At 53.8% G+C, this 23,258-nt stretch overlaps 1 protein-coding gene and 1 pseudogene across 1 annotated transcript in view; one reads left to right on the forward strand and one right to left on the reverse strand.

Annotated features, from left to right (window-relative positions):
* LOC140410270 (uncharacterized) overlaps positions 1-23,258 on the reverse strand; it is a 75,300-nt gene that overhangs the window by 19,583 nt on the left and 32,459 nt on the right. The gene's annotated exons all lie outside the window — the stretch shown is intronic.
* Positions 447-14,589, forward strand: LOC140411056 (uncharacterized; annotated as a pseudogene).

The raw sequence follows: 23,258 nt of genomic DNA on the forward strand, positions 1-23,258 counted from the left end.
TACGAAGGAAGTCCCGCACCTGCAGATACCTGAATTTGTTTCCCCTCGCCAACCCAAACTTTTCTTTCAACGCCCTCATACTCTCAAAGCTCCCCTCGATGAACATATCCCCTATCCTCTCAATCCCCGCTTTCTGCCATATCCGGAACCCCCGGTCCATACTCCCCACGGCAAACCAGTGATTATCACAGATTGGGGCCCAGACCGATGCTCCCACTGCTCCCACCTGCCACCTCCACTGGCCCCAAACTCTCAGGGCCGCCACCACCACTGGACTGGTGGAGTACCGTGCCGGTGAGAATGGCAGAGGTGCAGTTACCAACGCCCCCAAACTGGTGCTCTTACATGAAGCCGCCTCCATACGCATCCCTGCCGACCCCTCCCCCCCCCACCCACTTCCTGATTGTTGCTCGTTATGTTGATGAACTGCCTTACTGATGAATTCAATGACGACCAAATTCGGAAGTACAGGAAATACTGAGGAAAAATACAACAAAACCCTGGTATATAAAATGCACACATCATTAAAAGATGGGATTTCTGGAAATTCGCTTCAGCTCTTTCTTAATCTGGAGATCAAATGACTTTTGTATATTTATTGCAGCATCTAAAAGATTCTTGTTATTTTAATACAGAGTTCAAATGTTAGAATTTAACTACATTTTCCTATGTTAAAAGTGCTATATCAATACAAGTTGTTGATTTAAAGTGGTAGACTCAGGACTGTCACCTTTTTTAAAAAAAATATATATTTTTATTGAAGCATTTGTAAAATTTTGTAACAAAAACAGAAAAAGAACAATAAACATTAAGCATTAACATAGTGCAAAAATATTTCCCCGAACGGCTCGGTCTTCACAGACCACCTAAAATAACACAACAAAAGAGAGAAAAAACATCAACACAACACTTACCCCCACCCCCCCCCCTCGGAAAGATGCTACTGCCAACATTTTGAATTACATTTCCCCAAGAAAGTCAACGAACGGCTGCCACCTCTGGTAGAACCCTAACATTGACCCTCCTAAGGCAAACTTTGTATTCTCGAGGCTGAGAAACCCAGCCATGTCATTGACCCAGGTCTCTACACTCAGGGGTTTCGAGTCCCTCCACATTAACAGGATCCGTCTCCAGTCTACCAGGGAGGTAAAGGCCAGAACGTCAGCCTCTTTCACTCCCTATACTCCCGGGTCTTCTGACACCCCAAAGATCGCCATCTCTGGACTCGGCACCACCTGCGTACTTAGCACCTTGGACATTGCCTTTGCAAACCCCTGCCAGAACCCTTCAAGCTTCGGGCATGCCCAAAACATATGGACCTGGTTTGCTGGGTTCCCCGCACACCTCGCACATCTGTCTTCTACCCCGAAAAACTTGCTCAACCTCGCCGCCGTCATGTGTGCCCGGTGGACCACCTTAAACTGGATTAAACTAAGCCTAGCGCATATGAGGAGGAATTGACCCTACTTGGGGCTTCCGCCCATAGACTCGGCTCTAACGCCCCTCCTAACGCCTCCTCCCATTTGCCTTTAAGCTCCTCCACCGGGGTTTCCTCCACCTCCGATAGCTCCTGGTAGATATCCGACACCTTCCCCTCCCCACCGGAAACTACTCTATCCTGTATCCCCCGTGGTGGCAGCAGCGGGAAGGCCACCACCTGTTTCCTCAGGAAGGTCCGCACTTGTAGATACCTGAAGCCGTTCCCTTGCGGCAGTTTAAATTTGTCCTCCAGCGCCTGCAGGCTGGGAAAACTCCCATCTATAAACAGGTCACCCGTCCTTCTGATACCCGCCCTCTACCTGCTCTGGAACCCGCCATCCATCCTGCCCAGTAGAAACCTATGGTTATTACATATCGGGGTCCAGACTGACACTCCTTTCATCCTCTTGTGGCTCCTCCACTGCCCCAGATCTTCAGTGCCGCCACCACAACCAGACTTGTGGAGGAGCGGGCCGGCGAGAATGGCAGAGGTGCCTTTACCAGCGCTCCCAAACTGGTGCCTTTGCATGACGCCGCCTCCAACCGCTCCCATGCCGACCCCTCCCCCAATACCCACTTCCTGATCATAGCAATGTTGGCCGCCCAGTAGTAGTTGCAAAAGTTCGACAGCACCAGCCCACCCTCCCCCGACTACATTTCAACAGCACTCTCTTTACTCTCTCCACACAAATCCCGGGATGATCTTATTAACCCGCTTGAAAAAAGCCTTAGAATTATAGAATTTACAGTGCAGAAGGAGGCCCATCGAGTCTGCATCGGCCCTTACAAAGAGCACCCTACTGAAGCCCATGCATCTCCCTAATCCCGTAACCTAGTAACCCCCACTTAACATTTTTCGGACACTAAGGGCAATTTATCATGGCCAATCCACCTAACTCTCACATCTTTGGACTGTGGGAAGAAACCGGAGCACCTGGAGGAAACCCACACAGACACGGGGAGAACGTGCAGACTCCGCACAGGCAGTGACCCAGACGGGAATCGAACCTGGGACCCTGGAGCTGTGAAGCAACTGTGCTAACTGCTATGCAACCTTGCTGCCCACATGGTATGAAGGATGGGAATACTTAGGGATGAAGATGGGAAGGCACTGGAATACAAATAGACCGTCATTTTCACGGTCTGTACCCTCCCCGACAGAGACAGCGGGAGCATGTCCCATCTTTTAAAGTCCCCTTCCATTTGTTCCACCAGCCGGGTCAGATTAAGCTTATGCAACAAATCCCACTTCCAGGCCACCTGTATACCCAGGTAACAAAAGCTCTTCTCTGCCCTCCTCAGCAGCAGCTCACTCAGTTTCTTCTCCAGTCCTTTCGCCTGGATCACAAACTACTCGTTCTTCCCCACGTTCAATTTATACCCCGAGAATCTGCCAAATTTCCTTAAGATCCGCATGGCCTCCCCCATCCCCTCCAGTAGGTCCAAAATATACAGGAGGAGATCATCCGCATAGAGGGAGATCCGATGTTCCACCCCCTCCCCCACCCGGACCAACCCCCGTTAGTTCCTTGAAGCCCTCAGCGCTATGGCGAGAGCAAATACTAACGGGGAAAGCAGTGATAGACATCAATTCAGACGAGACGCTGAGAAGCAGTGAACCGATGCTTTAATAAACTAAATATGTGCCGACCTGTAGCTCCTCCCGCACTGCAGGGCTGACCCAGGTCAACAGGCTTTATACCTCCACAGCTGGGCGGAGCTACAGGCGGAGCCAACAGCAGCACCAATAATAACATTCCAACAGTACAACAGCAACAACCAATAACAGAACAGCAATAACAATAAGTATATACAACAGTGGAGATAACGATAACTAATAGAACAGTAGAACATTATACAACAGCCTTACGTAGCCATACGTGGCTCACCACATTCACCCCCCTTTTAAAAAAAAGTTCGACGGGGGTGAAAGGGACTCATGAGTTCGGTCAAACAGGAGGATGAATTGTTCGCTGCAAATGCCTCTGCTCCGGTGCGGCGTGTACACTGGTGTCAAAACCTTCGGCTCCGGGAGCACATCGTCCGCACAACCGGGTCCCGGATAGGGTGACGACGCAGAGGCAGAGCTAAAGGACCCTGTGGGAGATGTTGGTGAAGGTGTAGGTGGGGAAGTGGGTGGGGAGGTGGCTGGGAGGGGCGCGGTGATAATGGGCGCAGGGGTACCCGCGGGAGCCAAAACTGTGTTCAGTTTTGGTCTCCTTACTTGAGAAAGGACGTACTGGCACTGGAAGGTGTGCAGAGGGGATTCACTAGGTTAATCCCAGACCTGAAGGGGTTGGATTACGAGGAGAGGCTGAGTAGACTGGGACGTACTCGCTGGAATTCAGAAGGATGAGGGGGGATCTTATAGAAACCATATAAGATTATGAAGGGAATAGATAGGATAGATGCGGGCAGGTTGTTTCTACTGGTGGGTACAAGCAGAACTAGGGGGCATAGCCTCAAAATAAGGGGAAGTAGATTTAGGACTGAGTTTAGGAGGAACTTCTTCACCCAAAGGGTTGTGAATCTATCGAATTCCTTATCCAGTGAAGCAGTTGAGGCTCCTTCATTAAATGTTTTTAAGATACAGATAGATAGTTTTTTGAAGAATAAAGGGATTAAGGGTTATGGTGTTCGGGCTGGAAAGTGGAGCTGAGTCCACAAAAGTTCATCCATGATCTCACTGAATAGTGGAGCAGGCTCGAGGGGCCAGATGGCCTACTCCTGCTCCTAATTCTTATGTTCTTATGTTAACTGTGTTTCACACTATCTCCCAAAGGGGCTGAGCTTCCGGGCTGCCAATAGACTGCTCCTCATTGTTTTTTTTTAAATTTAGAGTACCCAATTCATTTTTTCCAATTAAGGGGCAATTTAGCATGTTCAATCCACCTACCTTGCACATAGAATCATAGAATCATAGAATTTACAGTGCAGAAGGAGGCCATTCGGCCCATCGAGTCTACACCGGCTCTTGGAAAGAGCACCCTACCCAAGCCCACACTTCCACCCTATCCCCATAACCCAGTAACCCCACCCAACACCAAGGGCAATTTTGAACACTAAGGGCAATTTATCATGGCCAATCCACCTAACCTGCACATCTTTGGACTGTGGGAGGAAACCGGAGCACCCGGAGGAAACCCACGCACACACGGGGAGGATGTGCAGACTCCGCACAGACAGTGTCCCAAGCCGGAATCGAACCTGGGACCCTGGAGCTGTGAAGCAATTGTGCTATCCACAATGCTACATCTTTGGGTTGTGGGGGTGAAACCCCTGCAAACATGGGGAGAATGTGCAAACTCCACACGGACAGTGACCCAGAGCCGGGATCAAACTGGGACCTCGGCGCCGTGAGACTGCAGTGCTACCACTGTGCCACGGTGCTGCCCTCCCCATTGTTAATGCTCATTATTAATGCTTTGTTGTTGCTTCTGTCCAGACGTTGTTTAATCTGAATTTCAGTTTCAGTGAAATGGGTGGAATTGGATGGTCAGAACTGCTCACAGTCCCTGCAGGGTAAAGTTGAATGGAATTTCTGGAACATTGTGGCCCTCAACCCCCCCCCCCCCCCCCCCCCCCAACCCCAATATTAGTCATTGGTTGGTGTGAGGCAGAATGTTACCGACCTGATTAGGTAGAGTCCCTTTGTGTGCCTGAAAGTGTGTATGTGTGTGCTGTGTGCAATCTGGTATCTGCACAGCCAGGTCCCATTTCTTTTGTAATAATATAAAGTATCTGCTGCTTTCCAGATCCTTTTCTTTCCTCTCACTATTACCCTCGGTCAGTTCACAAATTCCTTGTGTATATCATCCTGAGACACCCACAATCTCCATCGAGAGTTCCATTTGTTTTACAAACTGAAGCAATGGGATTGTTGCTATCACAGGTTTCTTCTGAAGTACGTCAGTCTGATTTTGAGGCCTTTTGGGTCAATGCACTGATCCAGATCTTCCCAGATCAATCCATAATTTACATCTAAATTTCAGAATTTTACATGACTCCTGTAGTAGAAAACATTTAATCCCGATGGACCTGATTTACACCAAACTACAGAGATGACCTTGAGATCAGTTTTCTTTGTAATCAGGCATGTTCTGAATAATGACAATATTAAACTTCTTTGTCAACGGTCCTATCTCTTCAGTCGGTTCATTTATTGCAACATTCCCTGTCTGCCCAGTTATTCTTTTCAGTCAGCCCATGAATTATTTGTGTATTTTTTTCATCATGTTGCCACATCTCACGAACAAATGTTTAAATATTTGCTCCACGCCCATCAGGGGGGGGGGTTCTGTTTGAAGCCACAAGCAGAAAGGTCCAGTTTTCTGCTGGGGTTTGAATGAAATCAGCTTTCCAAATGATGCAGAGTTTCAGTCAATGATGGAGATCTGGTCTCAGCCCCGCCCCTCGTTTTCTCCGATTGGTTGGAGGACCTGGATCGTCGGCCTGATTCCACGTTCCCGCCCCCTCTTTCTATTGGTCCGAAGCTGTCGTCAATCACTGTGCGCGCATTGTGACTGAGCGCATGCGCTGCTGGAGTTGGACATCAGTACGGAGGCGCGTTGTCGGAGTCTAGCGCCTGCGCAGTGTTACTGATGACGCTGGACACGGGAGATGTTTGTCGCGGAGAAACGGAGGCGCCGTTAGGTGGGTGGGAGGATTTGGAAACACTTTGTGGATCCGCAAACCCGTTACAATTATTGTCAGCTCCCTGGTTTGCAACTGCGGGCTTCTCCCTCCCGGGAGCAGGCGGAGGTTCACGGCCGCCATCCTGGTTCAGCGAGTGGAGGACGGTTCACATCAGAGGATGGGGGAGGGGAGGGGGAGGGGCAGGATGGGGGAGGGGAGGGGCAGGATGGGAGGGGAGGGGCAGGATGGGGAGTGGTGGGGGGAGGGGCAGGATGGGGAGTGGTGGGGGAGGGGCAGGATGGGGAGTGGTGGGGGAGGGGCAGGATGGGGAGTGGTGGGGGAGGGGCAGGATGGGGAGTGGTGGGGGAGGGGCAGGATGGGGAGTGGTGGGGGGAGGGGCAGGATGGGGAGTGGTGGGGGAGGGGCAGGATGGGGAGTGGTGGGGGGAGGGGCAGGATGGGGAGTGGTGGGGGGAGGGGCAGGATGGGGAGTGGTGGGGGGAGGGGCAGGATGGGGAGTGGTGGGGGGAGGGGCAGGATGGGGAGTGGTGGGGGGAGGGGCAGGATGGGGAGTGGTGGGGGGAGGGGCAGGATGGGGAGTGGTGGGGGAGGGGCAGGATGGGGAGTGGTGGGGGGAGGGGCAGAATGGGAAGTGGTGGGGGAGGGGCAGGATGGGGAGTGGTGGGGGAGGGGCAGGATGGGGAGTGGTGGGGGGAGGGGCAGGATGGGGAGTGGTGGGGGGAGGGGCAGGATGGGGAGTGGTGGGGGGAGGGGCAGGATGGGAAGTGGTGGGGGTGGGGCAGGATGGGGAGTGGTGGGGGGAGGGGCAAGATGGGGAGTGGTGGGGGGAGGGGCAGGATGGGGAGTGGTGGGGGGAGGGGCAGGATGGGGAGTGGGGGGAGGGGCAGGATGGGGAGGGGCAGGATGGGGAGTGGTGGGGGGAGGGGCAGGATGGGGAGGGGCAGGATGGGGAGTGGTGGGGGAGGGGCATGATGGGGAATGGGAGTGGCATGATGGGGAGTGTGGGGGGCATGATGGGGAGGGGGGGGCATGATGGGGGGGAGGGCATGGTGGGGTTTGGGGGGGCATCTTGGTGAGTGGGGGGGCATGATGGGGAGAGGGCATGATTTGGAGTGGAGGGCATGATGGGGAGTAGGGGGGGGCTGGGTGGGGAGTTGGGGGAGGCAGGATGGTGAGTGGGGGCGCAGGGTGGGGGGCGGGGTAGGGGCGCAGGATTGGGGGTGGGGGGCAGGATGGGGAGTAGGGGCAGGATGGGGAGAGGGGGGGCAGGATGGGGGAGGGGTGGGTGGCAGGATGGGGCGGGGTGGGGGGCAGGATGGGGAAAGGGGGTGGAAGGTAGGGCAGGATGGGGAAAGGGGGTGGAAGGTAGGGCAGGATGGGGAGAGGAGGACAAGAAATCAGACTTTGGCCTCAAATCTGATCCCAGGGAAGGAAGAAAATCCTGGGAGGTCGGCGGGGAGGATTCGGAAACACCCGCTGGAGACGAGACCCCATATCTCCAATAGGACCCATTGATTTTATTGTCAGTCTGCAGACAGAAACTGGAAAACTGAATCCAGACAGAGGAAGGGATAAAACTGGGAGAGGAGGAAAGAAATGGTGCAGATCATTTTCATTTCATTCATTCAGGTGGTGAGATGGATGTGCTTATCAGCCCAGGGAGCAGGGAAAGTGTGTGGGATAGGGATTTACAGCTTTGGGGAAATGACAGGAAAACCTATTCCATTGGAACTAGAATTGCCTGTGCTTACAGTTGAGTTTTGTCAACTAATTTTTGTGGGACACAGGAGGGGAACATTTCCAGGCAGGAAACTCAGCTGTTCCATGTATGGGAAGGAATTTATTCAGTCAACCAAACTCCTATCACATCAGTGAATTCACGCTGAGAAGCTATTCACTTGCTCTGTGTGTGTAAGGATTCACTCATTCATCTGGACTGAGGATACACCAGCGAAGTCACTGAGGCGAAGCCATTCAGCTGCACTTCCTGTGAAAAGAGGCAGTATTCCACCCTCCATGCACACCAGCGAATTCACACTGGAGAGAGACCATTCTTCTGCACTGACTGTGGAAAGAGTTTCAGCTGTTCATCTGCTCTCCTGGCACACCAACGTGTTCACACTGGAGAGAGACCATTCAGCTGTTCTGTGTGTGGGAAGAGATTCACTCGGCCCTTCAACCTAGTGACACATAAGCAAATTCATAAATGGCTGCAGGGGTGGATGCTGCTGTTATTGCTTCTGTTTATCACATCCAGGATTGTTAGTCTGACGATATTGAGTTTGTTTCTGCTGATGTTAATCTTATAATTAGCTGGAGTTAAATATTTGGGAGATAGAACTGGTTTTCAGGGCTGCAGTGTGCCTTTTGAAACACCTGTCTGTGATCATTCCCCTTAATTCAAATATGCTGCAAGGTTAGATCCATCCAATAGAACGTGGGTGACACAAGAGTTAACACAATCTACAAGTACAAACGTGACAGACGAGATGCCACAATAGCTTTGCCCAGCAAAGCTCAGTCTCATTCACTCTCATGATAACGTGCCCTGTACTGTACAGTTTGACTGCTCCACTTCTGACAGTTTCAGAGTGAAGAATGGAGTGAACCAAGAATGTGTTCTAACCCACGGTCACTTTGATATTTTCTTTTCCGTGTTCCTGCCCTCGGCCTTCTCTGCAGAAATGGAAGGAATTTCCCTGCACACTAGGACAGGCAGTAAACTCTACAATCGGTCCAGACTGAAAGTGAAGACAGAAATAGAATTTCTCGACACTGATGATGTCATGTTGTTAACTCAATTACAAATAGTTAGATTGTGTCTCCCATGCCTGCAACTTGTTCAGCTTTACTATAAGCATCAAGAAAATCGTAGTTTTGGGACAAGTTGTGATAAAATGAAAATTAAATGATCTGATAATTGGGAATTTGTTTTGGTGTGTGTAGGGTTGAAAGAAAGCAAACTTTTTAAATGGGAATTGGTCAGGAAGTCAGAAGTGAAGGAACTGGAGTTTTTGATATACCGATTAGCCTAGCAACACCATAACCAGATATTTATTTAAGAGAAGTGGATGACAATAGAGCATAGAATTTCAGAAGTTTAAGCAAAGATGGTAAAAGTTTATAAGAGATGAGGGTGAATTATACTTAAAAGGTGAACTCATGTAAGAAATGTCATTAAGGGGGATGTCTGCTGCTGCCAGACTGCTGGATTTTCCCAGGACTTTCTGTTTTTAGCACATAAAAGACTGCTGGCCTCTCTTCCATGGTCTGGGTAGCACTGGGGGGCAGGATGCTTGTGGTGTCCACCAGGATGGTTAATATGTTCCACCAACAGTATGTGTATCTCAGGCTACAGAGTGTCTCATTGGCCCTGGTAAAACTATTCTGGTTTAGTTAGGAAGGTTCTCTTAACCTCTTGAGGCTTTGTTGCTGATTTTGGGCAGTTTTTGTTTGAATGGGATAGCATGTTCCAGATAAACTAGAATTGTCTGTTCTGAATTTCTGTCCTGGACTTCGTGATGACTTGCAAACTCCATTTACAGGATATTAGAGGAAAGGATTTTCAGACGGGAAACTGAAACCAAACATCACGTCAAGATCTGTTCGAGTCATTAGATTCATCACAACTTGAATATCATCAGACTCTGAAAGTGGAAGGAGACATGATTGTCTGTGGGGAAAAAATGGAAACATTATTGTGACTGGAAAAGCTCCGAGACACATACATTCACCCAAGTGATAGTGTTCCAGTGACTGACTGGTAAGAGCTTTAACCTGTTACACATCCAGAATAAACATCACACCATTCAGTGGGGAGAAACCGTACACGTGTGTGTGGACGAGGATTCAATTGATTGTCCAAACTGGAGAGACACAAGGACACCCGCACTACGGAGAAAAGGTGGAAATGTAGGGACTGTGACAAGGGATTTATTTGTCCATCCCAGCTGGAAGCTCATCGACGCACTCACACTGGGGAGAGACCGTACACCTGTGCCGTGTGTGGGCGGGGATTCACTCTTTTGTCCAGCCTTGGGTTGCATCAGCGAGTTCACACTGATGAGAGACCTTTTAAATGTTCCGATTGTGGGAAATGCTTTAAAATCTCACCGGATCTAATTAAACACCAGCTCATTCACACTGGTGAGAGACCATTCGCTTGTTCTCAGTGTGAGAAGAGATTCAGACAGTCATCTCACCTCATTCAGCACCAGCGAGTTCACACCGGGGAGAGGCCGTATACCTGCTCCGTGTGTGGGAAGGGATTCACTTCATCATCAAACCTGGTGACGCACCAACGGGTTCACACAGGGGAGAAGATATTCACCTGCTCTGTGTGTGGGAAAGGGTTTTCTCAGTCATCAAACCTGCTGACACACCAGCAAGTTCACACTGGGGAGAGGCCGTTCACCTGCTCTGTATGTGGGAAGAGATTTGCACGATCGGCTCACTTGCTGACACACCAGCGAGTTCACAAGTGACTACAGATATTGAATTCTAAAATTTAAAATACTAAATTTAATACGAAAAATTTTGAACTTGATACTCAACCGATCCTGCTGTCATTTTCCCTTTGTGTTAATTCTTGATGTTGGTTCCAGCATTCTGGATATCATTATGTGTAACATGGCCACCATTACTGAGACTAGTTTTATATTCGATAGATTCTACCAGTTAACGTGCTGGAATTTCCACACATGCCACCAGAACATTCTCTGGGCCTCTGGATTACTAATCCAGTGATATTTCCACGCTGGCACCATCTCTCAGGGAGGTCTTGTGGCGCAGTGGGTACCGTCCCTGCCGCTGAGCTCCAGATTTGAATCCCACCCCAGGACTTGATGACCAATGAAGGTGCTTTTACAATGTGCCCGAACTGATTGAGTATCAACCTGCAAAATCCTTTCAACACCAGTGGCAGACAATAAGAGCAAGAAAGGCATGGTAGAACAGTGGTTAGCACTGTTGCTTTAGGGTCCCAGGTTTGATTCACGCTTCATGGGGAGATGGTTGTTATAGTTTCTCTTTCCGCACCTGGTAGCGAGCAAGGCAGACTTGGAGTCTGCGGAGTCTGCACATTCTGCCAGTGTTTCCTCCGGGTGCTCTGATTTCCTCCCACATGTCCCGAAAGACGTGCATGTTCGGTGAATTAGACATTCTGAATTCTCCCTTAGTGTACACAAGGCGCCGGAATGCGGCGACATGGGGATTTTCACAGTAACTTGATTGCAGTGTTAATGTAAGCCCATTTGTGACAACAATAAAGATTATTATTATTATGATCGGGAGTGTCGTCCCTCAAGTATAAGCATCTGGCAACAAACTAGTGACCTGTTCCAGAATAAAACTAGTTTTTGAACAGATGAAAGTCTGCCTTGCTCGCTACCAGGTGCGGAAAGAGAAACTATAACAACCATCTCCCCATTATTAGATTATCAAATGATTATCCCCACGATAGATGATCAAATGTAACTGTTAATCCTTTAGTGTCAAAGTGACTAACTGGAAGTTCAAAGTGACTTGTTGATAGAAAAGAGAGGTTTCGGCAAGGATCTTATCTTGCACGCTGGTATTTGCACAATTCATTTAAAAAAAGAAAATACAGAACAGGTGGCTTCTAGTTATCTGAAATTTACTGACTGGACCAAATTGTAGTTGGAGAGCTTGCATGAAGGAGATCAGAGAGTATTTATCAGATGGATAAATTCATATATTAATAAACATTGAACAGTCAATTGATAAAAGGTTGGATAGGTATGATCCCATTCTTTCAGAACAATGTGCAGTGAGAACGCTGAGAGTCCATTCAGACCTCAGAACATTTAACTGTCAACTGTGCCTTGGAGTTGAGGAATCATCTGTAAGGCTGTGCTTATATTACATTCATAGTCCATCTACCAAGGCTCGGCTCATAGGGAGCCAGAGGATCTGCTGTTTTACACAGAGGTGTTATACCATGGAATGGTCCATTTATCTCGGAAAGATATCTGCATTTCCATTTTTGGATGGTAATTATGGCAGTTTTCTTGGGATGAGATTGGAAACACAAGCACAGAGGTATCAACCCTGTGTTAATGTCATGACTGTTAACACAACTGTAAAGGGCTTTAGAGCTTTTTACTGTGGCTCAGGCTCTATGTAAAACATGCTGTAGTTTATGACTATAGGATGGTAGTCAGTTGCCTCTCTAAACAGTGAACATGTGGATACAATCACAATGCAGAAAGACTGTTCACCAGTTGTACATGGAATAGGATTCACTCGGTCATCACATTTACTGACACACTAGCACCGTGTGTAAAAAGGCAAGTCAGCACCTCGAGCCCACTTTGCCAATCAAAACGATAATCTCCTCTCCTCTCAGCCCCAACTGCACTTTCCTGACTGTTCTCCATAACCCTTCAACCCATTACTACTTAAAAATCTGTCTTATCTCCTCCTTAAATTTACTCAAATGCTGTGGCATCCACTACACTCTGGGGTAGTGAATTCCACAGATTCATGACCCTTTCAGAGAAGTAATTCTGCTCATCTCTGTTTTAAATCTGCTACTCCTTATCCTAAAACTACTTTGGCCACCTGTTACCTCTCCAGATTTAAATTTTATTATTTTTAAAAAATGTATTTTATTTCAAACTCAAACCAGCCATAATTACAGAGAACATCCAGACATACCATTATTATTATATTACCATTAATATACACAATTTGTGCAAATTCTTTCCATTTAATATCCCCCCTCCCCCCTGTTGACAAACAATTCCTTACACATGGATAAGAACGGATACCATCTTGCGCAGAACCCGCCCTCTGACCCCCTTACGGCAAACTTAATCTTCTCCAAACTCAGAAATTCCTGTATGTCCCCCAGTCATGTTGCCATCCTTGGCGGTGCTGTCGATCGCCAATTCAACAGTATCCTCGCCGGGCAATCAAAAAGGTAAAGGCCACCACATGGGTCCCCTCCCACCACACCACTGCAGCTCTGGCATTTCCGACACCTCGAATATTGGCGTTAGGGCGCACGGCGTTACGCCAAATCCCAGTATCTCTGAAAAGACTTCAAACACCACTCCCCTCCCCAAAACAACTCCAATTTCTCACACCCCAAGAACATATGGGCATGGTTCGGCGGCCTCCTCTCACAGCGAAAAGAAAAATCCACTATTCCTGACGCTATGCACCCTGTGAGCCACCTTAAATTGAATAAGGTTCATCCTTGCGCATGAGGAGGTCGCATTGAGCCGGTGCAGAACCTCACTCCATATCCCCCATCTTAGGTCGCTCCCCAGCTCCTCCTCCTCCCATTTTCCCTGAATCGTATTCACCAAAACCGTCTCTTTCCCAACCATTCATAGATATCCCCAATTCTCCTCTCTCCCCATATATTTGGAATTAGCAGTTTTTCCAGAAGCGTATACTCTGGTAACAAAGGCAACCCGGGTAGTCCTTTCCATGGAAAATCCTGCAGCTGTAGGTATTGGAACTCACTTTCCCTAGGCAACTAGAATTTCTCTCAAAACTCAGCCCATTCCACAAATCGCTTCTCTCGATAACGGTCCCTCCCTCCCTCGGTCCACTCCTTCCCCTCTCCACCTCTCACACATCCCATCCACCCTGCCAGGTGCAAGCCTAGGATTCCCACATAACGGGGCCAGCACCGACTCCCGGCCGAGCTTCAAGCACTTCCTCAGCTAGTTCAGAATCTTTATCAAAGGGATCACCACCGGGCGATTAGAATATTTCCCTGTGGCAAATGGGGGGGTTATGTTAACATGGCTCTCAGAGTCAACCCCTTACAGTATAACTTTTCAAACAAGTGACCTGCAGGTGGGTTGTGGGTGGGTCTCAGGAGGGCTGCAGAGCGATCAGTTGTGGCGTTTCTGATCGCGGGAGAAGCACCCAACAGCTGCGACTGGCTTTTAGGTTGAGAATGCCAACCCCGACTGCCAGCAACCGCAGCCTTGCCCCATCTGATTGGCACCCAGATTATCCAATGGGTAAATAGCTTTCCTAATGACTCATCCAGTGCCCCATTGTTCCTGTGACCTATAGGAGGAGGCGGTACCTCCGGTGGTGGGACAGTTGGGGCTCGGGGCTGTGAAGGACATGGAGAGCAGCCGAGTGACGTTTGTGCGAGGTGTGAGGGTGGCGGGTCACGGTGCTGGCAGTCAACACCAGTTCACTGGCTTTCACAAGTACTTCAATGCCAACACCATCACGGGGAGGAGGAATTATGTGATAGCTACATATACTGGATTGCAGGAATTTGTTCTTCAAACTGAGATCCAAGAAGGCACCAGCAGCCTTCACAGAAAGTAAATGACGTGTAGTTCTTCTCTAGGGCAGGACAAGTGGAATTTTAGCACCAGCAGGTGAAATCTGAGTGAATGTTTGAAACCTTGTGACACTATAATGATGTATTCTCTGTTTTAAATCTTCATAAATAAAACTCATGGGAGTCCATGTGCTGCTTAAAAAAAAGAGAACGCAGTCTGCATGCATGCCCCCTCAGGTGGATCTGGCAGTGCACAGGCCCGGTGCAAAGCAGGGTAGATTGTCACCTCCCGACATCAGTACGCTGTCCCAGTACCGTCTCCTGACATCAGCACGCTAACCCAGTGCTGCCTCCTTCTGACATCAGCACGCTGTCACAGAGCTGTCTCCTCCTGACATCAGCGTGCTGTCCCAGTGCTGTCTCCTCCTGACATCAGCGCGCTGTCCCAGTGCCCTCTCCTCCTGACGTCAGCACGGTGTTCCAGTGCCGTCTCCTCCTGACGACAGCACGCTAAGCCAGTGCTGCCTGTTTCTGACATCAGCACGCTGTCCCAGTGCCGTCTCCTGACATCAGCGCGCTGTCCCAGTGCCGTCTCCTCCTGACATCAGCACGCTGTCCCAGTGCCGTCTCCTGACATCAGCGCGCTGTCCCAGTGCCGTCTCCTCCTGACATCAGCACGCTGTCCCAGTGCCGTCTCCTGACATCAGCGCGCTGTCCCAGTGCCGTCTCCTCCTGATGTCAGCACGTTGTTCCAGTGCCGTCTCCTCCTGATGTCAGCACGCTGTCCCAGCGCCGTCTCCTCCTGATGTCACCACGCTGTCCCAGTGCCGTCTCCTCCTGATGTCACCACGGTGTTCCAGTGCCGTCTCCTCCTGATGTCAGCACGGTGTTCCAGTGCCTTCTCCTCCTGACATCAGCACGCTGTCCCAGCGCCGTCTCCTCCTGACATCAGCATGCTGTGCCAGTACCATTTCCTGACATCAGTGTCCTGTCCTAGCGCTGTCTCCCCCTGACGTCAGCACTCTGTCCCAGTGCCATCTCCTCCTGACATCAGCACGCTGTCCCTGTGCCGTCTCCCCCTAACGTCAGCGTGTTGTCCCAGTGTTGTCTCTTCCTGACATCAGGGCGCTGTCCCAGTGCCGTCTCCGCCTGACATCACTGTGTTGTCCCAGTGCCGTTCCCCCTGACGTCAGCACGCTGTCCCTGTGCCGTCTCCTTCTGACGTCAGCGTGTTGTCCCAGTGTCGTCTCTTCCTGACATCTGGGCGCTTTCCCAGTGCCGTCTCCGCCCGACATCAGCGTGTTGTCCCAGTGCTGTCTCCTTCTGACTTCAGCACGCCGTCGCAGTGCCGTCTCCTCCTGACATCAGCACACTGTCCCAGTGCCCTCTCCTCCTGACGTCAGCACGCTGTCCCAGTGCCCTCTCCTCCTGACGTCAGCACAGTGTTCCAGTGCCATCTCCACCTGACATCAACACGCTGTCCCAGTGCCCTCTCCTCCTGACGTCAGCACGGTGTTCCAGTGCCATCTCCACCTGACATCAACACGCTGTCCCAGTGCCCTCTCCTCCTGACGTCAGCACGCTGTCCCAGTGCCCTCTCCTCCTGACGTCAGCACACTGTCCCAGTGCCCTCTCCTCCTCACAGCAGCACGCTGTCCCAGTGCCGTCTCCCCCTGACATCAGCACGTTGTTCCAGTGCCGTCTCCCCCTGACATCAGCACGTTGTCCCAGTGCCGTCTCCTCCTGACGTCAGCACGCTGTCCCAGTGCTATCTCCACCTGACATCAGCACACTGTCCCAGTGCCCTCTCCTCCTGACGTCAGCACGCTGTCCCAGGGCCGTCTCCTGATGTCAGCACGGTGTTCCAGTGCCCTCCTCCTGACGTCAGCACGCTGTCCCAGTGCCATCTCCACCTGACATCAGCACACTGTCCCAGTGCCCTCTCCTCCTGACGTCAGCACGCTGTCCCAGAGCCGTCTCCTGATGTCAGCACGGTGTTCCAGTGCCCTCTCCTCCTGACGTCAGCACGCTGTCCCAGTGCGTCTCCTGCCATCAGCACACTGTCGCAGTGCCGTCTCCTGATGTCAGCTCGCTGCCCAGTGCCGGCTCCTGAGATCAACAGGCTGTCCCAGTGCCGTCTCTTGAGGTCAGCACGCTGTCCCAGTGCCGTCTCCTGAGGTCAGCACGCTGTCCCAGTGCCGTTTCCTGAGGTCAGCACGTTGTCCCAGTGCCGTTTCCTGAGGTCAGCACGTTGTCCCAGTGCCGTCTCCTGAGGTCAGCACGCTGTCCCAATACTGTCTCCTGACGTGAGCACGCTGTCCCAGTGCCGCATCTTCCTGGCGTCAGCACGCTGTCCCAGTGACGCCTCTTCCAGACATCAGCACGTTGTCCCAGTGCCGTTTCCTCCTGACATCAGCACGCTGTCCCAGTGCCGCGTCTTCCTGACATCAGCACACTGTCCCAGTGCCCTCTCCTCCTGACGTCAGCTCGCTGTCCAGTGCCAGCTCCTGAGGTCAGCAGGCTGTCCCAGTGCCGTCTCCTGAAGTCAGCACGCTGTCCCAGTGCCGTCTCCTGACATCAGCACACTGTCCCAGTGCCCTCTCCTCCTGACGTCAGCTCGCTGTCCAGTGCCGGCTCCTGAGGTCAGCACGCTGTCCAGTGCCGGCTCCTGAGGTCAGCACGCTGTCCCAGTGCCGTCACCTGAGGTCAGCACGCTGTCCCAGTGCCGTCTCCTGTCATCAGCACGCTGTCCGATGACGTCTCCTCCTGACGTCACCATTCTTCCCAGTGCCGTCTCCTCTTGTCGTCAGTGCACTGTGCCACTGCCATTTCCTCCTGACGTCAGCACGCTGTCCCAGTGCCACCTCGTCCTGACATCAGCACACTGTCCCAGTGCCCTCTCCTCCTGACGTCAGCACGCTGTACCAGTGCCATCTCCCCCTGACATCAGCACGCTGTCCCAGTGCCGCCTCTTCCTGACATCAGCAGCTGTCCCAGTGCCTCCTCTTCCTGGCGTGAGCACGCTGTCCCAGTGTTGCCTCCTCCTGACATCAGCACACTGTCCCAGTGCCGTCTCCTCCTGACATCAGCACACTGTACCAGTGCCATCTCCTCCTGACATCAGCACGCTGTCCCAGTGCCGCCTCTTCCTGACATCAGCAGCTGTCCCAGTGCTGCCTCTTCCTGGCGTGAGCACGCTGTCCCAGTGCCTCCTCTTCCAGACATCAGCACCCTGTCCCAGTGCCGTCTCCTCCTGACATCAGCACACTGTCCCAGTGCGCGTCTTCCTGACATCAACAGACTGTCCCAGTGCCCTCTCCTGCAGACGTCAGCTCGCTGTCCAGTGCCGGCTCCTGAGGTCAGCACGCTGTCCCAGTGCTGTCTCCTGACAGCACGCTGTCCGATGACGTCTCCTCCTGTCGTCAGTGCACTGTGCCGCTGCCATCTCCTCCTGACGTCAGCACGCTGTCCCAGTGCTGCCTCTTCCTGACATCAGCACACTGTCCCAGTGCCCTCTCCTCCTGACGTCAGCACGCTGTACCAGTGCCATCTCCTCCTGACATCAGCACGCTGTCCCAGTGCCCTCTGCTCCTGACGTCAGCACGGTGTTCCAGTGCCGCATGTTCCTGACATCAGCAGCTGTCCCAGTGCCGCCTCTTCCTGGTGTGAGCACGCTGTCCCAGTGCCGCGTCTTCCTGACATCAGCACACTACTGTCCCAGTGCCCTCTCCTCCTGACGTCAGCTCGCTGTCCAGTGCCGGGTCCTGAGGTCAGCACGCTGTCCCAGTGCCGCGTCTTCCTGACATCAGCACACTACTGTCCCAGTGCCCTCTCCTCCTGACGTCAGCTCGCTGTCCAGTGCCGGGTCCTGAGGTCAGCACGCTGTACCAGTGCCATCTCCTCCTGACATCAGCACGCTGTCCCAGTGCCCTCTGCTCCTGACGTCAGCACGGTGTTCCAGTGCCGCCTGTTCCTGACATCAGCAGCTGTCCCAGTGCCGCCTCTTCCTGGTGTGAGCACGCTGTCCCAGTGCCGCGTCTTCCTGACATCAGCACACTACTGTCCCAGTGCCCTCACCTCCTGACATCAGCACACTGTCCCAGTGCTGCCTCTTCCTGACATCAGCACACTGTCCCAGTGCCCCCTCCCCCTGACGTCAGCACGCTGTCCCAGTGCCGCCTCTTTCTGACATCAGCAGCTGTCCCAGTGCCGCCTCTTCCTGACATCAGCAGCTGTCCCAGTGCCGCCTCTTCCTGTCGTGAGCACGCTGTCCCAGTGCCGCCTGTTCCTGGCGTGAGCAGCTGTCCCACTGCCGCCTCTTCCTGACATCAGCACACTGTGCCAGTGCTGCCTCTTCCTGACATCAGCACACTGTCCCAGTACCCTCTCCTCCTGACGTCAGCTCGCTGACCAGTGCCGGCTCCTGAGGTCAGCAGGCTGTCCCAGTGCCGTCTCCTGAGGTCAGCCGCTGTCCCAGTGCTGTCTCCTGACATCAGCACCCTGTCCCAGTGCCGTCTCCTGACATCAGCAAGCTGTCCGATGACGTCTACCCCTGACGTCACCACGCTTCCCAGTGCCGTCTCCTCTTGTCGTCAGTGCACTGTGCCACTGCCATCTCCTTCTGACATCAGCACGTTGTCCCAGTGCCGCCTCTTCCTGACATCAGCAGTTGTCCTGGTGCCGCCTCCTCTTGACATCAGCACACTGTCCCAGTGCCGTCTCCTCCTGACATCAGCACACTGTCCCAGTGCCGTCTCCTCCTGACATCAGCACACTGTCCCAGTGCCGTCTCCTCCTGACATCAGCAGCTGTCCCAGTGCCGCCTCTTCCTGGCGTGAGCACGCTGTCCCAGTGTCGCCACCTCCTGACATCAGCACACTGTCCCAGTGCCGTCTCCTCTTGGCGTTAGTGCACTGTGCCACTGCCATCTCCTCCTGACATCAGCACCCTGTCCCAGTGCCGCCTCTTCCTGACATCAGCACCCTGGCCCAGTGCCATCTCCTCCTGACATCAGCAGCTGTCCCAGTGCCGCCTCTTCCTGGCGTGTGCACGCTGTCCCAGTCTCGCCTCCTTCTGACATCAGCACACTGTCCCAGTGCCGTCTCCTCCTGACATCAGCACACTGTCACAGTGCCGCGTCTTCCTGACATCAACAGACTGTCCCAGTGCCCTCCTGACGTCAGCTCGCTGTCCAGTGCCGGCTCCTGAGGTCAGCATGCTGTCCGATGACGTCTCCTCCTGACGTCACCACGCTTCCCAGTGCCGTCTCCTCTTGTCGTCAGTGCACTGTGCCACTGCCGTCTCCTCCTGACGTCAGCACGCTGTCCCAGTGCCCTCTCCTCCTGAGGTCAGCACGCTGTCCCAGTGCTGTCTCCTGACATCAGCACGCTGTCCGATGACGTCTCCTCCTGACGTCACCACGCTTCCCAGTGCCGTCTCCTCTTGTCGTCAGTGCACTGTGCCACTGCCGTCTCCTCCTGACGTCACCACGCTTCCCAGTGCCGTCTCCTCTTGTCGTCAGTGCACTGTGCCACTGCCGTCTCCTCCTGACGTCAGCACGCTGTCCCAGTGCCCTCTCCTCCTGAGGTCAGCACGCTGTCCCAGTGCTGTCTCCTGACATCAGCACGCTGTCCGATGACGTCTCCTCCTGACATCACCACGCTTCCCAGTGCCGTCTCCTCTTGTCGTCAGTGCACTGTGCCACTGCCGTCTCCTGACGTCAGCACGCTGTCCCAGTGCCCTCTCCTCCTGACGTCAGCACGCTGTCCCAGTGCCGCCTCTTCCTGACATCAGCAGCTGTCCCAGTGCCGCCTCTTCCTGTCGTGAGCAGGCTGTCCCAGTGCCGTCTCCTCCTGACGTCAGCACGCTGTCCCAGTGCCCTCTCCTCCTGATGTCAGCACGCTGTCCCAGTGCCGCCTCTTCCTGACATCAGCAGCTGTCCCAGTGCCGCCTCTTCCTGTCGTGAGCACGCTGTCCCAGTGCCGCCTCTTCCTGTCATGAGCAGGCTGTCCCAGTGCCGTCTCCTGAGGTCAGCACGCTGTCCAGTGCCGGCTCCTGAGGTCAGCACGCTGTCCCAGTGCCGTCTCCTGTCATCAGCACCATGTCCCAGTGCTGTCTCCTGTCATCAGCACCCTCTCCCAGTGCCGTCTCCTGTCATCAGCACGCTGTCCGATGACGTCTCCTCCTGACGTCACCACGCTTCCCAGTGCCGTCTCCTCTTGTCGTCAGTGCACTGTGCCACCACCGTCTCCTCCTGACGTTAGCACGCTGTCCCAGTGCCCACTCCTCCTGACGTCAGCACACTGTCCCAGTGCTGCCTCTTCCTGACATCAGCACGCTGTCCCAGTGCCGCCTCTTCCTGACATCAGCAGCTGTCCCAGTGCCGCCACTTCCTGACATCAGCAGCTGTCCGAGTGCCGCCTCTTCCTGTCGTGAGCACGCTGTCCCAGTGCCGTCTCCTGAGGTCAGCACGCTGTCCCAGTGCCGCCTCTTCCTGACATCAGCACACTACTGTCCCAGTACCCTCTCCTCCTGACGTCAGCTCGCTGACCAGTGCCGGCTCCTGAGGTCAGCAGGCTGTCCCAGTGCCGTCTCCTGAGGTCAGCCGCTGTCCCAGTGCCGTCTCCTGAGGTCAGCACGCTGTCCCAGTGCCGCCTCTTCCTGACATCAGCAGCTGTCCCAGTGCCGCCTCTTCCTGACATCAGCAGCTGTCCCAGTGCCGCCTCTTCCTGGCGTGAGCACGCTGTCCCAGTGCCGCCTCTTCCTGGCGTGAGCACGCTGTCCCAGTCCCACCTCTTCCTGACATCAGCAGCTGTCCCAGTGCCGCCTCTTCCTGACATCAGCACACTACTGTCCCAGTGCCCTCTCCTCCTGAGGTCAGCAGGCTGTCCCAGTGCCGTCTCCTGAGGTCAGCACGCTGTCCCAGTGCCGCCTCTTCCTGACATCAGCACCCTGGCCCAGTGCCGTCTCCTCCTGACGTCAGCTCGCTGGCCAGTGCCGGCTCCTGAGGTCAGCACGCTGTCCCAGTGCTGTCTCCTGTCATCAGCACCATGTCCCAGTGCTGTCTCCTGTCATCAGCACCGTGTCCGATGACTTCTCCTCCTGACGTCACCACGCTTCCCAGTGCCGTCTCCTCCAGTCGTTAGTGCACTGTGCCACTGCCATCTCCTCCTGACGTCAGCACGCTGTCCCAGTGCCGTCTCCTCCTGACGTCAGCACGCTGTCCCAGTGCCGTCTCTTCCTGACATCAGCACACTGTCCCACTGCCGTCTCCTCCTGACGTCAGCACACTGTCCCACTGCCGTCTCCTCCTGACGTCAGCACGCTGTCCCAGTGCCGTCTCCTGACATCAGCACGCTGACCCAGTGCCGTCTCCTCCTGACGTCAGCACGCTGTCCCAGTGCCGTCTCCTGACATCAGCACACTGACCCAGTGCCGTCTCCTCCTGACGTCAGCACGCTGTCCCAGTGCCGTCTCTTCCTGACATCAGCACACTGTCCCAGTGCCGTCTCCTCCTGACGTCAGCACACTGTCCCACTGCCGTCTCCTCCTGACGTCAGCACGCTGTCCCAGTGCCGTCTCCTGACATCAGCACGCTGACCCAGTGCCGTCTCCTGACATCAGCACGCTGTCCCAGTGCCATCTCCCCCTGATGTCAGCACGCTGTCCCAGTGCCATCTCCCCCTGATGTCAGCACGGTGTTCCAGTGCCGTCTCCTCCTGACATCAGCACGCTGTCCCAGTGCCGTCTCCTCCTCACAGCAACACGCTGTCCCAGTGCCATCTCCCCCTGATGTCAGCACGGTGTTCCAGTGCCATCTCCTCCTGATGTCAGCACGCTGTCCCAGTGCCGTCTCCCCCTGATGTCAGCACGGTGTTCCAGTGCCGTCTCCTCCTGATGTCAGCATGGTGTTCCAGTGCCGTCTCCTCCTGATGTCAGCACGGTGTTCCAGTGCCGTCTCCTCCTGACATCAGCACGCTGTCTCAGTGCCGTCTCCTCCTCACAGCAGCTCGCTGTTCCAGTGCCATCTCCCCCTGATGTCAGCACGCTATCCCAGTGCCGTCTCCTCCTGACATCAGCAACCTGTCCCAGTGCCGTCTCCTCCTGACATCAGCACACTGTCCCAGTGCCGCGTCTTCCTGACATCAGCACACTACTGTCCCAGTGCCCTCTCCTCCTGACGTCAGCTCGCTGTCCAGTGCCGGCTCCTGAGGTCAGCACGCTGTCCCAGTGCTGTCTCCTCTTGTCGTCAGTGCACTGTGCCACTGCCGTCTCCTCCTGACGTCAGCACGCAGTCCCAGTGCCCTCTCCTCCTGACGTCAGCACACTGTCCCAGTGCTGCCTCTTCCTGACATCAGCACACTGTCCCAGTGCCCTCTCCTCCTGACGTCAGCACGCTGTCCCAGTGCCGCCTCTTCCTGACATCAGCAGCTGTCCCAGTGCCGCCTCTTCCTGGCGTGAGCAGCTGTCCCAGTGCCGCCTCTTCCTGACATCAGCACACTGTGCCAGTGCTGCCTCTTCCTGACATCAGCACACTGTCCCAGTACCCTCTCCACCTGACGTCAGCTCGCTGACCAGTGCCGGCTCCTGAGGTCAGCAGGCTGTCCCAGTGCCGTCTCCTGAGGTCAGCCGCTGTCCCAGTGCTGTCTCCTGACATCAGCACCCTGTCCCAGTGCCGTCTCCTGACATCAGCAAGCTGTCCGATGACGTCTACCCCTGACGTCACCACGCTTCCCAGTGCCGTCTCCTCTTGTCGTCAGTGCACTGTGCCACTGCCATCTCCTTCTGACATCAGCACGCTGTCCCGTGCCGCCTCTTCCTGACATCAGCAGTTGTCCCGGTGC

This window comes from Scyliorhinus torazame, chromosome 4 (assembly GCF_047496885.1).
Source record: "Scyliorhinus torazame isolate Kashiwa2021f chromosome 4, sScyTor2.1, whole genome shotgun sequence".
In the NCBI taxonomy this organism is placed as follows: Eukaryota; Metazoa; Chordata; class Chondrichthyes; order Carcharhiniformes; family Scyliorhinidae; genus Scyliorhinus; species Scyliorhinus torazame.